Genomic DNA, 22,146 nt, shown 5'->3' with positions numbered 1-22,146 from the left:
CAGCACCTCTCATAACCCTCCAGTTAGTATGTTCACCATACACTCCATTGATTATTTATTAATCAGTGAGAGCTGTGATATTATACTGCAATCACAAAGCCATGTTCTTGCCTCTGTTAATTGACTCTATCCTAAAATAGCCAAGGTAAATATGCAATAATCTGAGCCTGAACAAGACTTCAAATTCTCTCAAATAATACAGTTTCCCACATCATGACATAAATCACACCTCGCAGCTCCTTTTTCTCCAACTCAGTCTCAAAGCTAGCAGCCATTGCCGTTAGCTGTTTCCCTGAGTGTAATGAGGCTAATAAGCACCGCAGAGATCGCATCACTCACTGATGAACACGTTCCTTAGTATTTCACAGCTCCTCCTCGACGCTCAACCTCAATCCTACTGGCCATTTATTATTAAAGGCAGCCTAATAGCTGCTCGCTGGGCTTTGGGGTCTAACCTAGATAGGATGCTGTCTCAACCACTGCTCTGGCCAGTCTGCTTACTTTGGATCTGAGATGACACCATGCATATTGTATAAGACAATAGATGTGAATGCTGCACTGCTACAGATTATATTGTATGCCACTGTCTAATAATATCTGGACTCAAAATCTAACCTCAAAATGCCTCACACTGTTGAGATTAATTCTAGTTATTTTTATTTTAATTGCACATCAAGAAGCAAAGCAGAGCAATATCCCATGAAGGTCTGTGGGAAACTAGCACTGACTGCCATGCATCCATCCATCCATCCATCCATCCATCCATCCAGGCCCACTCCACACCGCACCCCAAATATCCCCCTACCAAGCAGTGCTTTCCAACTCCTCCTGGGGGACCCAAAGGCATTCCGAGGCCAGGTGAGATATGTAATCCCTCCAGCTTGTTCTGGGTCTGCCCTAGGGCCTCCTACCAGTTGGATGTGCCTAAAACACTTCCAGCAGGAGGTCGCCCTGGAGGCATCCTTTTTAGATGCCCAAACTACCTCAACTGACCCCTTTCCACACGAAGGAGCAGCGGCTCTACTCCGAGCTCCCTCCGGATATTGGAGCTCCTCACCCTATCTCTAAGGCTGAGGAAACTCATTCCGGTTACTTGAATCTGCAATCTCATTCTTTCGGTCACTACCCAGAGGTGTGGGTTGGGACGTAGATAGACCAGTAAATTGAAAGCTTCGTCTTCTGGCTCAGCTCCCTCTAACTGACTGGCACCATCTGTTTGTACGAGGGGTAGGAATCACCAGAAGACCCACAATACGATATTATCTTCTTTTTTTTTCTTTGTTTTCGTTAAAGGTTTTTTGGGGGGGAGTTTTTCCTTATCCGCTGTGAGGGTCCAAAGGACAGAGGATGTCGTATGCTGTAAAGCCCTCTGCTGCAATTTGTGATATTGGGTTTTATAAATAAAATTGATTGAATTGATTGATTGACTTAGCTTATAATACTTAATTATTGCGATATGCTGAGTATTGTGATATATATTGCGATATATTGTGATTTATTACCTTTTTTTCCAACTGTTATTATTCTACAGGAAAACTTTGCCAACAGGTGTTACAGCTATAATCCCCCATTCTTGTGCCACATTTGCTACGCTGTGACCTTCGTGTACTGCTCTAGTTTGGAGAATGTGAAAAAGCAGTCACCAGTCCTCTCCGAGATAATGTGCCTTTATAGTCACATATGAATCCTCTGACCTTGAAGTCCAGGCGTCACAAGTTAATGCCAAATTATATTGTTTTGTTTATTGTTTACAAGAAAAACTAACAAAACTAAATTCTTGACAGTTTCAATATGTCAGTTCTCAACATTGTCGGTATCAAAGTCAATAAATAACAGAGAATGTGTTCAAAACGGAACAAAAAATAAATAAACCATCACATCATCAAATTAATATTTAGTAGTCCTGCCATTGGCACGTAGTAGAGCTCTAATCCTGGCTGGCATGTTCCCCACGAACCTTTCACACTGTTGAGGGGTAATCTTGTCCCATTCTTCTTGAATTACTGCTTTTAATTCTTCTAAATTCTTTGGTTTATGTTTTGAAACAGACCTTTTGATAATCCACCACAGATTTTCAATGGGGCTCATGTCCGGGGATTGAGCTGGCCACTCTAAGACCTGGATACTGTGCTCCTGCAGCCAAGTTCTACTGGCCTTGGATGTGTGGCAAGGGACATTATCTTGTTGAAACATCCAGTTTTTACCTCAACGGAACAGTGCACGCGCAGAAGGGAGCATGTGGGTTTCGAGAATGGTACAATACTTGGTAGAGTTCAATGTGCCATCACAGACAGTGAGATGACCAACACCAGCAGCACTCATGCATCCCCAAACCGTGATACTGCCTCCACCATGCTTGACAGTAGGTACTGTACATGCTGGAGATAATGCTTCGCCTGGCCTTCTGCGTACCCTCACATTAGTAGGAGGAAGATAAAGCTGGAAACTGGACTCATCTGACCACAAAATCTTTTTCCAATTCCTGGCTGTCCAGTTCTTGTGTGCCTGGGCCCAACAACGCCGGGCTAACCTCTGTCTCTCATTGATCAGGGGCTTCTTGATAGCCTTGTAGGACCTTAAGCCATGATCTAAAAGTCGGCCACGTACAGTGCGGGTGGAACACTGGACACCAGTTTGGTTTGACCACTGCTGCTGAAGCTCCTGTGATGTCATTCGGCGGTTTTGCCTGCACATGCGGATCAGGATGCGGTCATTTCTTGCTGAAGAAACCCTTGGACGCCCAGATCTTGGTTTGTCTTCCAAGCTGTTGGTTCATCTGTATTTCTGCAGAGTGTATCCAACTGCTGAAGGACTGCATCTGCACTTCCTGGCTATCTGGCGGCAGCTGTACCCATCCTGGCTGAGAATCTTTATCTTCAGGCATGTTTCCTGCGTTAGGTTCCTTGTTTTAGCCATTTTTGTGTCTGAAGAACTTTCAAATGTGCTGGCTTTATGTAGACATGAACCTTGGCAACAAAAATTGTGTCTTTTAATAAAAAGAACGACCTTCATCACTGGTACCAAAATGACCCAATACTCAAAATTTCTTATGTATTTTTATGGAACCAAACAATTTTAAGTTTTTAATGGCTTTTTTAGAATTTATTTAGTATTTGGCTGTGACTGTACTAAAAGAAATTGCACTTGAAGACCTAAGAGTGATTCTTAATGCAATATTTCACAAATGCATGGGGTGTCCAAAAACTTTTTTCCACCACTGTATGCTTCACTTCAGAGCTGTGTCGGTAAAAAAACGTCAGGAAGGAGTCACATACCTGAGTTCCAGTGTTTTTAGCATTTAACCTCTTTAACGCCGTTCGGACGCCGGCGTCCATGCTCCCTCCTTCCTCTGTTAAATGGGATCTCACAGGTGCACTACGTCATCAAACCATGTGATGCTTGGTATCACCGGATTCAGGGAGCTCTCGGCTTCCTGAATCCGTCATCGTTTTTCTTTTATTCCTTATGGTTTTCACTAGGGATGCACCGAATATTCGGTAACCGAATATATACGGCCGAATATTGCAAAAAAACACACATTCGGTATTCGGTAGAATAAGTTAAAAGCAAGGCCGAGTAATAGCTGCGTGTTTTGATAACGCAATCAAACAGCGTGCCGTGACAGGCGGAGTAAAATGTTGGCAGTGTGGCGATCCGCCCGTCACTGGACTCGCATTTGCGACTAAAAATAGTTTTGAGCGAGCAAAATAGGCTTAAATCATTCTGCACGCTGTGCGAGCAGCCTACAGATTTCAACCAGCAGCAGAAACCAAACGTGAATCCCATCAGTTGTGGGTTGAACGGGGGTCACAGACACGGACAGTAATGCATTCCTGTCAATTACGGCGGCCCTCGGCTTACTGGGCGACAGAGAAGTCGGCTCCAATAATATCCTCTTCTTGGCGTGTGGACTGCCCAGAAGTACCTGGACAGCAAAGCCAGCCGAACACAGGTATGTGATGTGTCAGAGGAGAAACGAGCTGTTCACGGCCCACAAACCTCACCGCACTTTAGGGACTGTTCGTTACTTAGGAAGGGACTTGTCAGGGGAGGAGGGTGGCTGGTTGATTTTTATTTTATTTATTTATTTTATTTTGATCCCCCCTATGTTAATCACTTATTGATGCTGTTTTTGTAGTATAAGTCAATAAGTAATTTATTCCATTGAAATATCATTGATGTATTATAGAAAAGTGATTTATCTTTTTATAAATGACAAAAGGCACATTTGTCTCATTTTCACTGTGGTATCATGATACTTCTCAGAACCATAATATTTTCATTGGTATCGTACAATGGGTCCTAATTTGGGTACCGTGACAACACTAATCTGGAGGGGGTTCATCTGCAAAAACTAATGAAAAACTAAACAATGATATTCGGTATTCGGTACTTGGTATTCGGCCAAGTGCTTAATATTATTCGGCTTCGGCTTCAGCCACAAATTTTCATTTCGGTGCATCCCTAGTTTTCGCACCAGAGCAGCCTAAATACACTAAGTCCAAAATTGCAATGAGTGGTGACAAGCCATGTTATGCCGTTTTTCAAGGGGAAAAGTTAAAGGATTACTCGCGATCTCATACGGAGCCATCAATGAATACGAAGCTGGTTTATAAAAGTTGAGATCTCACTCCTACCACTATTTTTGGCTGAGATATACCGCCTAGAAAGTAGGATCACAACTTTAACGTTATGGCTTTATTTGGTGATGTTTTATGGTGTTTCTGTCATAAACAACATCAGCTATCATAATCACACCTGATTTTAATAAGGTACAATGTTTGAAGCTGGCTGAGTGTTGTTTGATCACTGATAGTACTGTTTTGAAGCGGAAAAAAACTGTAGAATGGTCATACTTTGAGCAATCTTCTTCAAACTTGAAACAAATGTTCATTGATAGTGTGCCTACAGCCCCACGTCATTTACGTGCTCAGATGAAGCCACAGACAGTTATTCATCCTGAAAATCATTTTTTATTTTATTTTAGGCAAAATCTTCAACTTTTTACTGACTTCAGAGACCCATTACTCTGTCTCTGTATCACCTAAAGTGTTTCTAACACTTTCACAAGAAACTTCAGAGAGTTTGCTTTCTGGCAAGACCTCATGCATGCATGTAGTCAAAGCGGTTCAGAGGCTACAGTCATTTTAATTTGGGTATGTCATTTTAGGCGTTCTCGCTAAAAAATGGGGGTGGAGTGCAAGAGGTTAACAAAAGCCTTCATTTTCAGCAACGCTGTATGGACGCAGATCTTTGCACATGAAGTAGATGATGGACTGTGTTATTTTCTTAGCTCTCTCAGAGTTGGATGGTAGTTTTGTCAAGCTACCTAGGTCCAGTGTTGGTTGATTTTTTGGCGGAGCAGGTTTAGCTTTAGATTGGCCGCTAGCATCTCTGGATGGTGGTGTGTGAGGCGAGCCCTCATGTTTGTAGTATTCACAGAGTATTTTACTCTCATAAGACACCGCTTGCAAATTGTACATGTCATATCCAAATCCTCCTTTCCTTTTCTTTCCTTTCGTGTTAAAAAATCCAAAATAAGTCCAGACGTTTAATCTAAACGCTGACAGCACATTTCTGATTTCTTTCTCTGGTGCCTCCATCTTTGTTTTGATGAACTTCCTGCCAAATGCTGCTGACTGAGACCTCTTCTGACCTCAAACACATCAGCACCATCTAGTGGAACCAAAAAATCAATTGGTTTTATTATTCTAGTTCCAATTCTAGTATTAAAATGTGTGTTTAATTAATAATGTATATAATAAAAGATCGATAATCTGCGTCTGTGTATTGATATAATAACGTCATGCAAAATATTGCAATACTATGTTGTATCAAATTTTTTCCCCCACCCCAAGTTTTTACTATAAACTGTAGAGAAAAATACTGATGGTAATAATACCGCCAACTATGTAACTCACCACCATCATGGTAACTGTCATTCCAGAGGGCACTGTGAACACAGTACAGCACACATGCCCTGGTTAGCAGTTTCATTTAGCTTAGCTACAGAGTTCACTTATATCGGTTAAAATAGAGGCAGAAGACACACACTCCAGTGCCACTGCTGGCAGTTTGGGTGCCCTAAGCATAATTGCTTTGCTGATACCTTGAAGGTGTGTCTTGAAATGCTGATGGCTTGTCTTGAGTGATGATGTTTAAAAGCAGCGGGCTGATCCACAACTTAAGTCCCTCGCTATTTTGCTCTAAGTTTTTTTTTTTTTCCATCACACAGCTTTGCAGAAGTTGAAGTTGACCTGTTGGAAGTGAGCTGTTTGCAGAGGTGCAGTAAGAACATGTTGTATGCAGCTCTTCATCTAACATCTCACTGTGGCTACTTCTGCTTTTACTCTTGCTCCCTGTTGTATCATTAGACTTGTTTTTTACAAAGTTCCGCTAATTCATCAATAAATACATTTCACTTCCTGTAGATTTCTCTCAGAAGAAGTCCCCCATTATTTTGTGATGTAAAGGCTTTTATTGTGAAGCAGCAAAATAAGGAAATGTTAACTTTTCATCAGCAGTAACTTAACAGGACTCCCATACAGCTGAAGGTGAACGTTAAGCAGTAAAATAAAACAGAGACCTAAAGTAAAAACAGGACACAGTAGAGAAACTGCCAAAAAAATTCCAAACCACAGAGATTCAGTTAGAGGCTACACAGGTTCTGAGAGCTTAACACAGAGAGACTATCTGTCTCACAGAGAGACTCCTGCATAGACAGTTGTGAGTTGAGTCTCGTAACACACACTCTTGTTTTTGGGCAGAAGGGGGGGTTGTTGGGGGTTGGCTGCAGTCAGCAAAATGTCACTGCTAGAGGCTTGGAGGCGAATGGGCGCACTTTTGGTCCTGCTTCGGAGATGATCCATCTCTGGCGTGGCTCAGTGTGGCTCGGCATGTTGAAACTGAAAAATGAAACATAAATCTGCGCAGCACAGTTTGGCTTAGCACACCCAAAAGTGGTAACGAAAAGGAGTATAGATTAGAGATTTCTGAAAACACCTACTTTGGTTGCTGCTGCGGCAATGTCAGTATGCAGCTAGACTCACAAGTCAGTCTTTAGACGCTTTGCTTAACTAAAGACTGATGACTTTCTCCCTGATTTTGTGTTTAGATGGGTGGATACAATTTCAGAGTTTAAAAAAACTCCCTACGTTGCAGAACCAATAGTAAATCTGTAGGGCGGTCCTTCGGTGGCTCGCTGAACTCTTGTGCTTGTAAACATAGTCCCACTAGAAACACGTGTAGCAGTACAAAATGGCTCAGCCGTGCTCGCAGAAAACGCCGTCAAAGTTCAGTGGATGTTTGTCGCGTTTGCGGGGGCGACACATTCTCGCCAACTAAAAGAAACAAATATAATCTTTTACATGGCCATGACTCATCCGTCCGGCCGGACTATAATGTTAGAGGGAATGGCCTTGTTGTTTACAAATACTTCCGGGTAGAAAACCAGCAGAGCTTTTAGCTACACTGCTCAAAAAATAAAGGGAACACTAAAATAACACATCCCAGATCTGAATGAATGAAAAATTCTTATTAAATACTTTGTTCTTTACATAGTTGAATGTGCTGACAACAAAATCACACAAAAATTATCAATGGAAATCAAATTTATTAACCCATGGAGGTCTGGATTTGGAGTCACACTCAAAATTAAAGTGGAAAAACACACTACAGACTGATCCAACTTTGATGTAATGTCCTTAAAACAAGTCAAAATGAGGCTCAGTAGTGTGTGTGGCCTCCACGTGCCTGTATGACCTCCCTACAACGCCTGGGCATGCTCCTGATGAGGTGGCGGATGGTCTCCTGAGGGATCTCCTCCCAGACCTGGACTAAAGCATCCGCCAACTCCTGGACAGTCTGTGGTGCAACGTGGCATTGGTGGATGGAGCGAGACATGATGTCCCAGATGTACTCAATTGGATTCAGGTCTGGGGAACGGGCGGGCCAGTCCATAGCATCAATGCCTTCGTCTTGCAGGAACTGCTGACACACTCCAGCCACATGAGGTCTAGCATTGTCTTGCATTAGGAGGAACCCAGGGCCAACCGCACCAGCATATGGTCTCACAATGGGTCTGAGGATCTCATCTCGGTAACTAATGGCAGTCAGGCTACCTCTGGCGAGCACATGGAGGGCTGTGCGGCCCCCCAGAGAAATGCCACCCCACACCATTACTGACCCACTGCCAAACCGGTCATGCTGGAGGATGTTGCAGGCAGCAGAACGTTCTCCGCGGCGTCTCCAGACTCTGTCACGTCTGTCACATGTGCTCAGTGTGAACCTGCTTTCATCTGTGAAGAGCACAGGGCGCCAGTGGCAAATTTGCCAATCTTGGTGTTCTCTGGCAAATGCCAAACGTCCTGCACGGTGTTGGGCTGTAAGCACAACCCCCACCTGTGGACGTCGGGCCCTCATACCACCCTCATGGAGTCTGTTTCTGACCGTTTGAGCAGACACATGCACATTTGTGGCCTGCTGGAGGTCATTTTGCAGGGCTCTGGCAGTGCTCCTCCTGTTCCTCCTTGCACAAAGGTGGAGGTAGCGGTCCTGCTGCTGGGTTGTTGCCCTCCTACGGCCTCCTCCACGTCTCCTGATGTACTGGCCTGTCTCCTGGTAGCGCCTCCATGCTCTGGACACTACGCTGACAGACACAGCAAACCTTCTTGTCACAGCTCGCATTGATGTGCCATCCTGGATGAGCTGCACTACCTGAGCCACTTGTGTGGGTTGTAGACTCCGTCTCATGCTACCACTAGAGTGAAAGCACCGCCAGCATTCAAAAGTGACCAAAACATCAGCCAGAAAGCATAGGAACTGAGAAGTGGTCTGTGGTCACCACCTGCAGAACCACTCCTTTATTGGGGGTGTCTTGCTAATTGCCTATAATTTCCACCTGTTGTCTATTCCATTTGCACAACAGCATGTGAATTTGATTGTCAATCAGTGTTGCTTCTTAAGTGGACAGTTTGATTTCACAGAAGTGTGATTGACTTGGAGTTACATTGTGTTGTTTAAGTGTTCCCTTTATTTTTTTGAGCAGTGTATATATATAGCCTATATATCACATTTTTCACATCACTGTATCACCGTTTGGACTAATCCGATGTTTGTAAAGTCTATAAACACAATGATTGAACAAACATTACTATTTCTGTGTACACGTTTAGCTGGGCTAACTGTTAGCTGTTAGCCCTGTTAGCCGTTAGCAGTGTCTGTAATAGGTAATAACTCATTAAATGGTCCGTGAAAAAAATATCTTTTCCAGCGGATATCTTAGTTACAACATGATTGAGCTAGCAAAGCAGTTTTGTGTTGCTATGTGTGGTATTTATTCAGTTTTGGGAAATCACGATGTCTAGAAAGCATCAGTGGCTGCAGCTGACAGGGACAGCTAACAGCAACAGCAAAGCTAACATAGGACGTCATCTGTTAAAAGCCTCCCGTTGTCAGATACGACATGAAACTACTCCAGTTAGCTCAATAATGTTGTAACTAAGACATCCGCTGGAAAAAATATTTTCTTCACGGATGAGCAGACGTTTGATAAAACGGAGTTAAATCTCTCGGCATCCATCTTCAAGCTCTCTGTGTGTTTGTTTCCTTGCGAACGAGAAAAGGGGGAGCGCACATTTCCGAGAAGGCGTGTCCTTTTCAAAATGCAAGAGGCGTTGCTTTGTTGCCGGCCGTTTTCGCCGGTGTGTTAAACACACTTTAGAAAGGAGTGTCCCCAGACTATCAGAAGGCGGAGATCTCTGATTGTCTGGTGGCGAGACTAGTATGCAGCTTGTATATTGACATTTGTGGTCTATTTGGGTTTAAAATATTCCATAATTGTTGTAAATTGTTGTTATAACTATTAGATAAAAACGATCCTGACCTATTTTCCCTGCCCTGTCAGCCCTACAAACAGCTTCATCAGCATCCAACTACTGAATGAAAGGAATACAATGTATAAAATATTGCCCAGACTCAAAAAACATTCATGTGTGTATATGCATATGTGTAAGTCTGTGAAAAAGAGAGAGAGAGAGAGAGAGAGAGAGAAGAGTGAATGTTCTGTTTCTTTATTCTGTTCATTGCCAATAACATAGTATTATCCCAAATTCAGGTAAGTTCAGTTCTTTTACAAAACCCTTAGATGCATAAGTGGGGTCAAAAATGACCCCAGCGGTTGTTTTTTTGCAGTGTCTTTGTAATTTTAAATTTTTATCATTTAATCTTCCATGTATTCCTCATATAGGTTGTCTTTGACATGAGGCCATTTGGATTTGTATCTAATTGTTATATTCTTTAAGTAATTGCATTTTTTGTATCAGTGCCACACTTTTTCATTAGGGCCGTAACGGTACATGTATTTGTGTTGAACCGTTCAGTGCGCGACTTTCAGTTCGGCACGACCCTGTACCAAATTGTTGGGCGCAGGATATTATTTTATTTTATTTTGTTTTATTTTAATTCCGTTTTTGCGAGCCGAACCATTTAAAATATCTAGTTCACCGACGGACATAATTGAGTGTCGGACCGAGTCCCGTAAATCTCCACTTTCACTTTGTGCAGCGCATTCTCGCATTTTGACAACATGGCAAGTGAGCCTGACGAACCTGAAGACCCACCTGCAAACCTTAAGTCCTCCATTTGGGAACACTTTGGTTTCAGGGTAAAATACGAAGATGGAAATAAACAAGTTGACAAGACAAAAGCAGTGTGCCGACACCGCAGAACAGCGGTCGGGTATGTACTTGGAAACACGTCTAACATGCTAACGCATCTAAAGCGACACCACCAGAGTTTGAACGTTAACCGGCATGACTAGAAAAAGCAATCTGGTGCAAACTACGATAGCGTTTCCCTGACCATCACGCTAAAGAAATAACCAACGCCACTGGAGTTGAGTAAAACTGTTTAAGCTGCACTTTAGATATAAGCGTGTTTTGTTTACTGCACAACAAAGTGGGAAAGTTAAGTAAGTTCCTAGTAAAACTGAATCTGAGCAGGCTTTAAAGCTGACCAGCTGCACTATACTTTTTATTTTAATTGAGTAAAACTGTTAAAGCAGAAATGTATATTTATATTTTTCATTCAAAAAATGTGTTAAAAAAACAGCAGGATTTTATTTTTCACTTTTATATTTCTATTGTCATTGAAACAATGTGAAAAAGCAGGATTTTATATATATTTGTTTCATTCAAAAATTGTGTAAAAAGAATTAACTGCTGTGGTGGTATGTTTTTATAAGGTTACCAATAAGTAAAAGACATTTAATAGTTGTCTATTTTTTTCATTACTGTACCGAAAAAAACCGAACCGTGACTTGTGTACCGAGGTACGTACTGAACCGAGATTTTTGTGTATCGTTACACCCCTATTTTACATACGTGGGGTCAAAAATGACCCCAAGCATTTTCTATGGAATTTCAAGGGTTAACCCAAGGAACCTTCGATTTTTATCAACTGTGACTGTCAGGTATACATTTACTGTCGATCCACACATCTAATGCCAACAGTCTCACCACCCTGACGGTTATTTTTAGTATTAAAAAAAAAAAATTAACCTCAGAATACATATGCTGTTATAAAACTGTTATGAACTATTTTCCACATCCATGATTTTTGTGTGATAGAGTGTAGTGTTATCATCATCAAATTGCTACTTTGTAGTAGCTAAAATATCAAGTGTGATATTGCTTTTATACAACAGGTCAACAACAGCTTAAACAGCAATGCTGAGTAAGGAAATGTTAACAAAAGGTGATAAAATAAATGATTTAAGTATGTTATGTAGCTCCATGAAAAAAAAACAGTTCCCCCAGTCTGTTGCCAGGCAACGCAGCACACACGCCAGGAACTCACAAGCTAGCCTACTTTGTATTTACATTGATCTGCAGCTGTGTAACTTCGTCCAGTTCGGCTGATGAAACGTTGGCAAACCTGGATGTTGGCATGGCCGGATTCAGCTTCCACTCTTCCTCATCCTCATCAGTACCTCATCAGATGATCATTGACAATTCCTGACTGTGTTCGTTTCATTTTTGCTCCTCTCCAGTTTGTTGAGGTCGGCTGATGTTACACAAACACACCTGGAGGTCTGCACAGAAGAGTCCTGGCTTTCCTTTTCCTTGTCCTCTCCTGTCAACCACTCATAATTTAATTAAAATGTAATTTTGGGGAAAATATCCATCTTCGTGGTGTAACGCTATAATGCCCGTTTGCGTCAATGTAACGAGTGTGACAGTTGGTTAATTAACGGTTCTATTTATATTTATAACACCTGTGAGCGGAGTGATTTTACTGTTACATGTCCCAGTGATGTTATACTCTATATCAGCACTCACGGAATGCCTCTCATCCAATCAAATTACTCGGTCAGAACTAACTGTTGTATAATTCATTATAAGTCATATCTATAATGTTTTATGACTGTTGATATAGTGTTTATGAGTGTAGTCATAGAGCATCATATAAATGCATTATAATTAACTATGAATGCCGTCATAATGCATCATAGATGTGGTCTTCATCGAAAGTGTTAATTATTAGTATTTTACACAGTAGCTCAATCTACATCAATGTGTACGGCATTGTCAAGTGTCTGACTCTGACCTGGTTTCACTAAAAACATTCTTTTTCCGGTGTTTGAAGTGTTTTCCTCTCATGAAACACTCAGTGTTTGTATGTAGGCCAAACCAGCATGAAACTGGAGAGCTTCCAGAAAGACAACAACATTTTTTTACTCCGTCTCCTCCTGTTCACTTCCTGTTGCTTTGTGCTCTAAAACTCCTCAATAATCCACTTAAGCACCAGTGTAAAGAGAATTACCCACAATGCCCCCTCACTGCCAATTAAAAAGCTCTTCTCTCATCCTGTGTGAAATTTCTTGTCACATTTCACAGGAGGGTGAGCGCGAAGCAAGAAACACAAACATAATGAATTGTCCTCCTTTTTAGGAAAAAGGCCAATGGACATGTTTTATCTTTAATTTTTGTGTCCAAGGAGATGCTGGAGAAGGGCATGCATCTTCCTGATATTCTCATCTGCTATCCTGTCTCTCGTGTGCCCACATCTTTGTGGCTAAAAACAGTTTCCTTCAACATGCCATAGCCCCCTCTCGTGTTATACTGTCTGACTCACACACTTTGTCCTGAATTATTAAAGGCCCAGTGTGTAAAATGGGTTGAAAACAGTGACATCAGTGGCCCAATTCTAGATCGCAGGGCTCACTCGCTCACCCCTCCCATCCGGTAAATGACGGCGGCCTCGTAGGGACAAAAAGCCTTGCGCACAACTTTTTCAGGAGTAGGTCTATCTGACGAGGTGAATGTTTATTTGGAAATCTAAGCCATGTTACGATATTGTAATGAATCCCTCATGAGCAGGAGACCAGAGGAGCGTTCGGGAAAAAGGCCCGTTTTTTTGAGCACTCCAAAAACTCCAGTAACACTCCAGAGGGTAAAAGATTCCGTCCCAAACTCTGACTCTTCTGGCGTAACAGACACACTCCATAACTTTACACACATACTCGTTTACCATAGCGAGTGGGGACCCCCCTCCTCTCTCTGCTCAATCTCCAGCCCGCACACTGACTGATAGCGTAGCCGATAAACAGAGCTCAGCTGTTTATTTAGCCTAGCAATATCTCCGGACTATAGTAGCTGCAATGGACGACTTTGAACGCGATTTTGAAGAGTTTCTTGTAGCCGACACAGACCCAGAGCCATACCTGTTTGAGCCGGAGCACACAGATGAGGAACTCCATGTGTTTGATGCTGAGTGGGCGAGAAGAGAGGCTGAATGCACAGAATGGGATTCGGTGCTACTGCTACCATCGTTGGGGAGATATATCATCAGGAGGAAAAGCGCCGCAGAGAGTGCATCACAAGGAGTGAAGTTGCGTCTTCCTTTCCGTGCAGATGACGGTTCGGGTTCATTCTCTCCTGTTGCGTGGTAAGTGTGGTCCATTCGCAAACTTTATAACTAAAAAAATTTTTCACTATTCTCTATTGACGAACTACTAACACTCTCTGCTGTTTCCTCCTCCTTCCTTCCTCCCGCTGTCTTCGTTGGTTCATTTATACACGCGAAACGCGTTCTCTGGCTGGCTGGATTGTCCGCTCGGTCTGCCGTACATACATGGCGGCGCAAGATGGCGACCTCTCTAAAGCAAGGCCCTTGCTATACATATATATATATATATATATATATATAAAAGCATATTTATAAGGCTATGAAAACCAAACAAATTTTATTTTATAGCGATTATACACTTGTATAAACATATTAATGGGTAGAATATTCAGATTCAGATTCAGACTGACAATAAACCATGCCAAATATTACACACTGGCCCTTTAAAGATTCAAAAAACAAAAGAAAACTACATTTACCTTTCTCTCCAATGTGCTCCTACGTTCAGTGTCCTTTTGGTGATTACATTTCTAATTTAGGAGCTTCACCCCTTTGATGCCTGACTGGGTCAGCTAATATCATTTCCTTTGGCTCGTAGAACTGTCTAACTGCCACAAACTGCAAGCAGCCTGATACTGATTTTGTGCCAGTGTCCCTGAGACCCACGGTACTTCAAGTTCTTCATTTGGTGAATTGACTCATTTCCCACATGAAGGGAGCAATCCACATCCCTGCTGCTTGACATAAGGATGCAAACCACCTGGCTTGATGAGAATAGTTTTTATTTATAGAGCACTTTTCAAGCAGAGAATCACAAAGTGCTGTCTAAGGTGAAGATGTATAAAACATGAGCAATATTAGGGTCTGTTCAAGAGGTAAATAATAGAACATATACACACTCAATTAATTTTTTTTTTTTAAATGCCCAATATTACAAATTACAATTCAGGGCTCGAAATTGCTGCTGGAGGTTTCGAGATCCAGGCTCAAAAGTAAAGGCGATAGAGCCTTCTCAGTGGCAGGTCTGTCAGGAATTCCAACTCTTAGGTTTTTTTTTTCATCTGGTTTTGTTTTCATGTCTTATCACTAACTCTCCTGTCATTTCAGACCACGCCTCGCTCTCAGCCCATGCAATCTGCTCATTACCTGCACCTGGTTTTCCCCTGCCCATCTCCACACCTGTGGCTCATTCTCCCATTAGTCCTTCAGTACATATATACCAGTCCATTTTCCCCTGCCCTGTGCGAGATTGTCTTGTGTTTCTGCCAAGCTATCCAGCATTTTTCCCTTTTACTGCCTGATCACCTGTTTTTTGTACTCTGGATTCCCTGCCTGCTCCTTGTCGGATTTGTTTGCTGGTTCATCTGATTTCCTGGTTTTGACTCTGCCTGAACTGTTTAAGTAAAGTGAACTTTGCCTGCAACTCTATTGCCTCATTGTCGTGCATTTGGGTTCAAATCTGTACTGGTGATTCTCACAGTACAGTCTGGCCGACATGAACCCAGCCGACTCTGATGCACTCCGGGAGGAGTTGATGGCTCAGGCCAATGCCCTTAAGCGCCACGATGACCAACTTTCCTCCATGTCAAGTTGTCTGCAGGAGCTGGCTACTCACCACGAGAGGAGCATGAGCTCCATTCAGGAGCATCTCCAGAGGCTCTCCCTGTCGGATCGTGGACCTGTGCCGCCGCCATCCTCCAGCTCTCCAGCCCAGGCCCCTCCAGCATCAGATGCACGTTTGCCCCCTCCAGAACGCTAATCTGGTGCCCCTGGTTCCTGTTGCCCATTTCCCAGGTGGCATACATCGTCTCTCTGCTCACAGGCAGAGCTAAAGACTGGGGAACTGCAGAGTGGGAGAAGCAATCCTCCAGCCACCCCCTTCGAGCCCTGAACCGCCGTCCCCCACGGAGGCGGTCGAAGTTGAGCGTCCGGCAACCCGTCCAACTGGTCCACACACACCACCTCCTCGCCCCCTTTTCCCCCCTACCACTTTAATCATCGGTGACAGTATAACCAGGGATATCCACTTCATCAATGCCATCACTCACTGCTTCCCTGGTGCCACAGTCCGCTTCATCCATGATAAACTTCTGGACATATTGCCCTCACTCCCCACTTCTGTCACAAAAATAGTTGTCCATGTTGGTTGCAACAACACGTCCCAGTCCGAGCGCACCATAGCTGATTTTAATCTCCTTTTCAATGTATTAAAGAATTGTGGAAAGTCTGTTTTTATCAGTGGCCCTCTTCCCATGTGGATGATTGCAGTCCAATCATCCACATGTGCATGACAGTTTTCTGATTACACCCACACACCCACTCTACCCCCGTCTTCCTCTCCTGCCTCTCAGACCACCATCTCCTGCGCCAGTTCCACCTGTCGCCCACCCCAGGTACTGCCACTCTCACCGGTCCATCTCCCCACTCAAACTGTTTATTCAGATAAAATTACTGGCATACCCTCTTTCATCTCCACTATCATTTCCCACCGCAAACCAACAGCATAATCATCATCACGCCCTTCCGCCATTAATCACGACAACTTAATTCAAGTGCAGCATCAGTCTCTTCCACCCCTTGTTTTTAACAGTGACCCTGTGAATTTTGGCCTTTTAAATATCAGATCCCTAAATAATAAATTGGTTTTTATGTCATGATTTTATTACTCGTAATAACTTGGACTTTTTTATTATAACTGAATTCTGGCTATCCCAAGAAGACTGCAGCCCTCTTATTGAAGCCACCCCCCCTGATTTTACTTACCTTCATCAGCTCCGGCTGTCAGGTAGGGGAGGGGGGGGGTGGCTGTCATCTATAGAAAAGATTTCAAATGCACCTCTATCTCTCATAGTAATTTTACCTCTTTTGAGCATCTTGGTTTTATGGTTAATTGTAAAGATCCCGTTTTAATTTTAATTATTTACAGACCACCTAAGCCTAATACTGTTTTTATCGAAGAATTTACAGAGTTTTTATCACATTTTATGGTAAAGTATGAAAAAATCCTCATCTTAGGTGATTTTAACATACATGTGTGTTGTCCCTCCCAGACCTTTGTGACTGATTTTATGGATACTTTGGAAACTTTTAACCTCACTCAAGCTATTCATGAACCCACACACTCAAAGGGACACATTCTGGATCTTGTTTTATTTACCGGTCTCAGCCCTAACAATTTTATGACGGAGGATATCTGTGTGTCTGACCACAAAGCAGTTTTATTTAATGTGGTTTTATCCCAGATACCTTTTAATCACTGTACACCTGTCCGCCGCCGTGCTTTTAACCCCTCCTCTGTTTCTAAGTTTTCTGAGCTTTTTAATCCTGCTTCTTTAACTGCCTTTTATCCCAATTTTAACACAGAAGAGTTAATCTCGCATTTTAGCACAGATGAGCTGGTCTCCCTTTTTAATGAAACCTGCCAGATTGTCCTCGACTCTGTCGCCCCCTACAGGGAGAAAAAGGTCTAACAAAATTTTACAACCCTGGCTAAATGAATCCACCCATGATTTGAAGAGAGACTGCAGAAGAAAAGAAAGAAAATGGAAGAAAACAGGTTTACAAGTATTTTATCAAATTTGGAAAGATGCAATGATTAACTATCAAAGGGCAGTTAAGGAGGCAAGAGCCTCCTTCTATTCTAATCTTATTTTAACTAATCATTCTAACCCCAGAATTTTATTTAAGGTTTTAGATTCCCTTACTTCACCCTCCCACAGTCATTTTACTGACTCCTCACAGGAGCTCTGTGAGAGGTTTTTAAAAATTTTTATTGATAAAGTTGAAAATATTAGGCAACAGATTACCCCCCCAGTTCATGCTGTACATGCCAGTAGGGAGACTCACATCTATTTTAACAGTTTTGAACCCATCTCTCTATCCCCTTTAACTAAAATTATCTCTCACATGAAGCCAACTACATGCAGTCTTGATTTTATTCCATCCAGTTTTCTTAAAGATGTCATTGACACAGTTGGGCCCAGTATTTTATTGATTATTAACAGCTCTCTCACAAAAGGTACTTTTCCTGCTGCTTTTAAACATGCTGAGGTCCAACCTCTTTTAAAGAAACCTAACCTCAATCCTTCAATTCTTAATAATTTTAGGCCAATTTCTAAACTTCCGTTTTTATCCAAAGTTTGAAGAAAAGGTGGTTTCAACACAGCTTTTATCTTTTATGTGTCATAATAACATCTTTGAGAAATTTCAGTCAGGTTTTAGAGTTTTACACAACACAGAAACTGCCCTCCTCAAAGTAACCAATGATCTTCTTTTAGCAACCGATAGAGGGGAGAGTGCAATTTTAATTCTTTTAGACCTAAGTGCAGCCTTTGATACTGTAGATCATGCCATTTTAATCGACCGCCTTAAAACCTGGGTTGGCATCAGGGACACTGCACTTAGTTGGTTTTATTCTTATCTTTTAGAAAGAACCTTTGCGGTCACCATAGGTAATCACTCATCTTCAACAGCTCACATTACCTGTGGTGTACCACAGGGTTCGATTTTAGGTCCAATTTTATTTTCTATTTATATGCTTCCTCTCGGTCAGATCATTCAGCGGCACAATGTCTCTTTCCATTGTTATGCGGACGACACACAGATATATCTCCCGCTGAGACCCGGTGACCCCAGAAGCCTAGCTGCTGTCGTAGACTGTATCAAAGATATCAACTGTTGGATGGCACAAAATTATCTTCAACTCAACAACTCAAAATCAGAAATTCTGCTGTTCAGTTCCTCAAAATCAATCAGCTTCATCAAAAACAACCTCGGTCCATTATCCTCAAATGTTCAGCCCACTGCCAAAAATCTTGGACTTACATTTGATTCAGATCTCAGTTTTCAACCCCACATCAAGAAAGTTGTTCAGTCCTGTTTCTATCAATTACGAATTATTTCAAAAATTAAACCCATGCTTTCACGTCCTGACCTAGAAAAAGTTAACCATGCATTCATCTTCTCCAGACTAGACTACTGTAACTCCCTCCTTTCCGGCATCAACCATAAATCACTCTCCTGCCTCCAACTAGTTCAGAACGCAGCAGCTAGGCTTCTCACTGGTTTTAACAAACGACATCACATCACCCCTATTCTTGCTTCCCTTCATTGGCTCCCTGTCTGTTTTAGAATTGATTTTAAGATTTCACTGATCACTTTTAAGGCACGTCTGGGTCTGGCCCCTAGCTATATAACAGAAATGTTGACCCCATATGAGCCTGTACGCAGCCTTAGATCCTCGGGCAGGGGCCTTTTGGTTGTTCCAGAGTTGAGGCTGAAGTCTAAGGGCGACCGAGTTTTTTCCATCAGGGCCCCTTGGCTTTGGAACGACCTGCCCGAGGATCTAAGGTTTGCAGATTCAGTGACTTCTTTTAAATCACTTCTTAAAACCCATTTTTATAGACTTGCTTTTATGTGATGTCGTCGTTCTCCTCTTTCTCTTGTTCTGTTTATTTATTAGTGTTTTAGCTGTATTGTATTTACCTACTTTATTCCCTTTGCTGTTTCCTCCTGTACTCCTTGCTGCTACCTTATTGCTGCCATGTTGCATATGTCTGCCTCTGCTATTTTGTGTGTTGTTGTTGTATTACCTGCTGCTGTTATATTGTTGTTTGTACTGATTTTGCTCTGTTTGTCAAAGCACTTTGTAAACTTTGTTTTTAAAAGGTGCTATATAAATAAAGTTATTATTATTATTATTATTATTATTATTTTTATTATCTGCTCATCGGTCAAGTTGTTCTCTGATGAACTACGGAAGATCTTTGACCATGTCACACCTGGCAGAGAAGTCGCTTGAGGTTTGTTCAACCTGACGCAGGGAGGGAGGTCCGTGTCTGATTATTCCATTCAATTCCCCACCATGGCAGCTGAGAGTAATTGGAATGCTGTGTCACTCTTTGATGCCTTCTACAATGGACTCTCAGACAGCATCAAAGATGAGTTGGCAGCCCGAGATCTTCCTGCTGACCTAGATGCATTGGTCACTCTCTCCATTCCATTCGCATTGACGGCCGTCTGGGGGAACAGAGAAGAGAGAGGGTCCTGTCTGCCATTCCCCAAGTGCCGTCATCCCGTCCATCAGGGCTCCATCTGAACCAGTCTCTGGCATCCCTTGTGACACTACTGAGCCAATGCAGCTGGGACGGACTCGGCTTTCCACAGCTGAACGACAGCGCTGTGTGCGGGAGAACAGATGTATGTATTGTGGCCATGACAGCCATTTTGTCTCCTCCTGCCCAGTAAAACACAGGGCTCACCAGTCATCCAGAGGGCGCTGGTGAGCCAGACCATGAACTTTGAAATGCCCTCTCGGCCTTTGATTCATGCTCAGCCGTATCGCTCTGGGAGTAATCACACTGTCTCAGTTCTCATTGACTCTGGTGCTGACGCCAACCTTTTGGACATAACTCTTGCCTCTCAGCTGGGTATTGGCCAGGAGGCTCTGGGGAAGCCTATCCATGCTACAGTGCTAGATGGCCGCCTCTTCTGCAGGGTCACACATCAATCAGCGCCTCTCCAAATGACCATGTCAGGTAATCACAGCGAAACACTCACTTTTCACCTGTTTTATGCACCACAACAGCCTGTCATTCTGGGTTATCCATGACTAAGAAGACATAATCCACACATAGACTAGGCTTCGGGAACCATACTTAAATGGAGTGGTCACTGTCATGCTGTTTGTTTGAGATCTGCTGTACCACCTGCTCCTAGTTGGCCTGTTACCTCTGAGTTTCCAGATCTTTCTGGAGTTCCTAAAGAGTATTTGGATCTGAAGGAGGTTTTTAACAAGACCAGAGCCACCTCTTTGCCATGCCACTGCCCATATGACTGTGCGATTGACCTTCTGCCAGGTGCTTCTCCCCCTAGAGGCCGACTCTTCTCTCTATCTGCTCTGGAGACCAAGGCTATGGAGAATGACTCCTTGGGTGGCTGAATCATTCGGCCGTCATCTTCTCCTGCTGGAGCAGGGTTCTTCTTTGTGGGTAAGAAGGACAAAACCCTGCGACCATGCATCGACTACAGGGGACTTAATGATGTCACTGTGAAAAACAGGTACCCTTTCCCCTTAATCTCTTCTGCTTTTCAACTGCTGCAAGGTGCTACCATTTTTTCCAAACTCGACCTCCACAATGCATACCATTTGGTGAGAATCAGAGAGGGGGCTGAGTGGAAGACGGCTTTTAATACTCCCAGTGGACACTACGATTATTTAGTTATGCCATTTGGTCTCACTAATGCTCCTGCCATCTTCCAGGCATTGGTTAATGATGTTCTCCGGGACCTGCTCAATGTTTGTGTTTTTGTGTATCTGGATGGTATTCTCATCTTCTCCAAATCCAGACAGGAGCATGTGGTGCATGTATGTCAAGTCATCCAGAGGCTGTTGGAGAATCAGCTCTTCGTGAAGGCTGAAAAGTGTGAATTTCACGTCTCAGAGGTTTCCTTTCTGGGCTTTGTCATCAACGCTGGTAAGATCCAAATGGATCCGGACAAGACCAAGGCAGTTACGGACTGGCCTTCTCCTTCAACATGCAAGGAACTTCAACACTTTCTGGGTTTTGCAAACTTCTACAGACGGTTCATTTGAAACTACAGTTCAGTGGCAGCTCACCTCACCGCTCTCACCTCCCACAATGTGCACTTCTGGTGGTCCTCCGCAGCTGAAGAGGCCTTTGGTGAGTTAAAGTCACGTTTCACCTCTGCTCCCATTCTCATATTCCCAGATCCTGCTCGCCAGTTTATTGTGGAAGTGGATGTGTTGGACACCGGTGTGGGGGCAGTTCTTTCTCAGCGGTCAGCTGAAGATCAGAAGGTTCATCCATGTGCCTTTTTCTCCCGGAAGCTGTCTCCAGCAGAGAGGAATTACGACATTGGGAACCGGGAGCTGTTGGCAGTGAAGCTTGCTCTGGAGGAATGGAGACACTGGTTGGAGGGGGCGGAGCAGCCATTTGTGGTTTGGACTGACCACAAAAATCTGGAGTACATTCGCTCAGGCAAGAGGCTGAACTCTCGTCAAGCCAGGTGGGCCCTGTTCTTTAACCGTTTTGATTTCTCCCTTTCATACAGACCAGGCTCTAAGAACCTCGAGCCTGACGCCCTGTTTAGACAGTACCAGCCGGAAGGCTCTCCATCTGAACCTGAAGGTATCCTCCCACCTGCATGTGCCATCGGGGCGGTAACCTGGGAGGTAGAGGACAAGGTAAAACGCTCTCATGCTGAACACCCTGCTCC

General features: G+C 43.2%; 1 protein-coding gene across 1 annotated transcript in view; it reads left to right on the top strand.

Moving 5' to 3' along the window:
- Nucleotides 1-22,146, top strand: part of LOC117256981 (copine-9-like) — a 351,865-nt gene that overhangs the window by 202,726 nt on the left and 126,993 nt on the right. The gene's annotated exons all lie outside the window — the stretch shown is intronic.

This window comes from Epinephelus lanceolatus, chromosome 1, assembly GCF_041903045.1.
Source record: "Epinephelus lanceolatus isolate andai-2023 chromosome 1, ASM4190304v1, whole genome shotgun sequence".
Classification (NCBI taxonomy): Eukaryota; Metazoa; Chordata; class Actinopteri; order Perciformes; family Serranidae; genus Epinephelus; species Epinephelus lanceolatus.
The sequence above is the reverse complement of the archived record's forward strand: the minus strand, read 5'-3'. Positions and strand labels throughout refer to the sequence as shown.